Source organism: Protopterus annectens, chromosome 6.part1 (assembly GCF_019279795.1).
Source record: "Protopterus annectens isolate FY-2018-M chromosome 6.part1, PAN1.0, whole genome shotgun sequence".
NCBI classification, from domain to species: domain Eukaryota; kingdom Metazoa; phylum Chordata; order Ceratodontiformes; family Protopteridae; genus Protopterus; species Protopterus annectens.
Genome location: NC_056738.1, coordinates 182307464 through 182312013, shown reverse-complemented (window position 1 = coordinate 182312013; position 4550 = coordinate 182307464).

Below are 4550 nucleotides of genomic sequence, written 5' to 3'. Positions count from 1 at the left end.
TTGAAACGTAGGTATCTTCTGCAAGATTCCCTGATTGGGATGTGCAGGTATGCTTCTGTTAAATCTAGTGTTGCCATCCAGGCATCTTTGCCTAGCTTAGGAAGTAATTGGTGAAGAATCAGCATCTTGAATTTTGGAATCTCCAAAAAGGTGTTTAGATATGACAGGTCCAAGATAGGACGCCATGAATTGTCTTTTCTGGGTACCAGGAAAGGTCTAGAGTAGAAACCTTGTCCCTTTTCCTCTTCTGGTACCAGCTGAATAGCCCCCATGCTTGAGAGAGAAAGTACTTGTTTTTGGGCCTTTGCCCACTGATTTGCGGGTAGGTCCGGCCACCCACTTGGTGTTGGCAATGTGTGGAAGTGAAATCTGTATCCCTGGGACACTATATTTAAAATCCATTTGTCCTGGGTAATGAGTTCTAAATTCTTTGCATGAAGAGCAATCTTTCCCCCCAAAGGGGTAGTCAGTTGATAAGTGCTTGGAAATTTTAAAAGGAAGTCATTCAGACAGTTTACCATAGGGAGGAGTCTTATTATTCCCAGACTTGGAAGTGGAAGCCCCCCACTGCTTAGTTCTGATAGTCCCCCGGGACTGAAACTGGGGTTTTTTGCTGTGTCTGGGTTTGGCTTGAGAAGACCTGGAAGGGGTTAGAAAGGACTAATTCTTAGAGGGTCAGTGCCTACTAAATCTAGGAGGCTGAACTTGTAAAAAAATCTTTAACAGCTTGCATAGATTTAGCTTTATCTTCCATCTTTTTAAAAACATCCTCAGCCTTGTTGCCAAACAGGCGGTCCTGATTTAAAGGAGCATCCAACAATTTAGCTTTAACATGATCAGGCAAAGATTGCTCCCTTAAGCCAAGCATGCCTTCTGAGCACAGACCCAATAACAGCAGCCTTGCAAGAGGCCTCTAATGAATCAAAACCACATTGCAAAGTATGTTTTCCAACTTGTTCGGCAGAATGCAATAAATCCAGTAATTCTTTATTTTCCACACAGTCAGGAATCAACATCATTTTTTGTTTAAGCAGTCCAATACCATGTTGCTGATATTTTAACATATGAAAATGGCAGTTTAAAGCCCTAATGGCCTAGCTTGCAGAAGTGTAAACCTTCTTACCCCATCTATCCAGCTCCCTGGAGTCTCTATCAGAAGGGGTAGGATTTTTAGCAATAGAAGCCTTAATGCCCGTGGGCCCCTGTGAAATAGTCTCTGGATCTGCAATAGGATTTTTGAAAAGGAACTTGTGGGACTCAGGGACCCTGTAGTATCTGTCAGGTTTTCTGGGAGCAGGAGGCAGGGAATCAGGGGCCAAACTAGATTCTGAGAAAGCATCATCAACAATGTCTAGTACAGGAGGAATAGCTAAAGGCCTATATGCTGAGATAGGAGAAGGAAATCCCTAAGCCTCTTTTTTGAAACAGAAAAACCCTGGCTTTCCCAGTGGAAATGCTCCTTTAGAGTATGTAAGATTTTCCCAAAAGAAAAATCCTCAGGAGGTGAAGCAGGGGGAATAGATTCCTCTGCATCAGAATCCTCATAAGTAGCTAAGGGCAAATCCAGATCATCAGAGGAGTCAGAAAAAACAGAATCCTGATCAGAAGATTCATAATCAACCTCAGTCCAAGGCCTCTTAAAAGGGGGGTGTGTGGCTACCCCTGATTAGAGTTACTAGATCTTCAGCCATTCTTATCATTTGTTTTTTAGGCATGCAGGCCTGAGCATTTGGCCTGGGCGTCGTTTGGGATTTAAGCCTAAGTAATGAAGGAGGCATCGATTTAATATGCAAGTCCTTAGGCCTGAATACACCCTCAGAAGCTGGTGCCTGCACAGCGGCTCCAGACTCATCCAAGGTAGAGACATCCGCGGGTTCCATAGCTGAAGCATCTCGCAGCATACCGGACTCCGAATGGGTCTCAGTAGAGGCCTGCGAATCAGAAGTAGTGGATATCAGGAGTTGCGAAAGCGCCTCACTGAGTACCAGTGAACTGGCGAATGGCTTAGGAGAAGCGTAGTCGGCAGGTTTGGACCTCGGCGGCCTGTCTTTATCTTTGCGTTTTTTCGGAATCCCGGTAGTCGGATGGCTAACTGACGACATTTCCGGATAATTAAACCAAGAACCGAAACATTTAGAGGCGAAAATATACAAACGACTGATAGTGCGCTGATTAAATAAAGCACAAAACCGACAGCAAGGTACGTCGTGGTCAGGGCCTAGGCAAGGAATACAGTACGAATTAAAACCTTTATGAGGTATTTGCTTTCCACAAGTAATGCAATTATTAACTTTTACTGACATCTGTAAGGAGCAAGAAAAAGTTCCCCCAACTGGGTACTTAGCTTTAGCTGAAGACTTCGGTTCTGAAACTTGAAAACGAAAATTTCAGGAGTTGGACGACCGGCACTTGCAAACTGCTTGTGCTTCGGGCACCGCATGGCTAGAAAGACTGATGTAATGGCGCCGGTTGCATGTTTTATACCCCTGACGACCTGGCGTCACAGAAGAAGGGACAGCAACCGATGCAGGACCCAAGACTTTATTAATCAGGCCGACTGAGGGCAACCTGCAAGCAGATAACCCAAATGTAATGACTGCAAGACCGAAACACGAAGAACATCCTGATACTACAAGAGAATGGAGATGATCTGCATATATGCTAGTTTACAAATCTCTGACCTTTCTGCAGAGGTGATGCAACTAGAAAAGGAGTTTAGACAAAGGATGAACTTGATCACTGCGTGCTGGGCTCACAGCCTCAACAGCAGTCGAACTTGATGAATGAGGAATCCAAGTGTCTCAAAGGACAAGGATTCTTGAAAGAAGGATGAAAAAATAACATTCCTAAAGAAATTCCTTGATGAGCCAAGCTGAAAATGACTCCTGCTCACCAGTGGGAACAATGGGCAAAAACACTACCTAGAACTCCTCAAAGAAAAAAAAAACAATGCTAGAAATAATCAGGGCACTTGAAACTAAATAAATGGGCAGGCTGATGTTATTGCAACCAAGCTGGGGACTGCTTCCATAGAAGTCAATGTGAAAAATGCCTTAACAGCTCTAATGCCTGCAAGCACAGTCATTAGGGTCAGTGGAAATAAGTTGTAGGTGAGAACCTTAGGTGAATCTGACCATCAAATAATGGAAGACGTCTCTGGTCATTCCTGTATCACTACACAACTGGAGGCCCAAATCTATTTGGCCATCAAGAGTAAGTCTAATCTTCATCTAAAAACTCTTAATTCTACAATGACATGTGGTGTCACTGAAAAAAGCAAAAACATGTACAGGAATATCCTGAGCCACAAAAAGAAAAAAAAAAACAACAAAAAACCCCCCACCTAAGCTTCCTCTCCACTTCTCAATCGGCTAATCACACAGAAGGGAAAAAGTGTTAATTCCCAGAAGTGGAAAGACTGATCTGAAGAGTGCTATACCTTCAAAGATGCAGCCCAGACAAAGTCTCTGAATTCACTCATTGCCATCACATTCTCATCAAAGAGAAAAAAAAAGGTTAACAGTAAAAGGCCAAAGCAAAGTATAAGATGAACAACCACTTCCTACAAGGGGAATGGTCTTATCTGATAAGATCCTATACTGCAGACCTGATGCTGAATGGAACCACGAGGCCCCAAAAAAGCCAGATTCCACAGCCAAAATGGCCAGGATCCTTGATCTAAACCTCAAAAGATCAAATGTACCCTTTCTCCAGAACGTGGGGCCAGTAATCCAGAACCAAAAGAAGACATTAGAACTACCCCTCCCAAATAAGAAAATACTGACTAAAAAGCAAATAGGAAATGCTATGGAAAGGGAAGGCTCACAAATGGATCTGAGTCAGACTGCTACCTGTCTACGGCTCTAATTTAAGGACGGACACCAAGTGAAGTTTGAAACATTTACAGGATACATCATCACTAAATTCTCTAAAGTCCAAAGAGATACACTTATCCAAAGATGTGCCATGACACCAGGAAGAATGTGGCTGCATTCATACCTGCATTTGGCTTCAAACTAAGGCCTCTAGCTATGACCATACTAAAACTTTCCTGGGTCCTCTCTTGCAGCAGAAGCTCCTAGCAAAAGAAGGATCCATCCCATGCCTAAACTGAGCAGGAGCCAGAAAGGGCACCCACTAAAAATATAGAAGCCTTATGGGATTACAACCAAGGAGGAGAGCTTCCCAACCATGAGAAGTACCATCTTGAGAATCCTCAACCAAGACAACCAGTTAATAGTCACCTAACAAGAATGCACATACATTTTCCATTCTGGAGGTGTGTGAAAGAGCAACCTCACAAAGGGAATGATGCCATACCATCACACACACGCACACACACATGCACACACACACACCTGTAGGAACCACAATGAAGACAACCAGAAATGAAGCTGCAAAAGCTTTTCAAGAAATAACCTCCTGGGCAGGCAACTCAAAAAACAAGTAAAAAGGCAACATAAAACAATCAAGGTTACTATAGACTGCTTAAATGTGATCTGCATCTAGCATATAAAACATCCTCCGACCCAATACTGATGGATTTACTG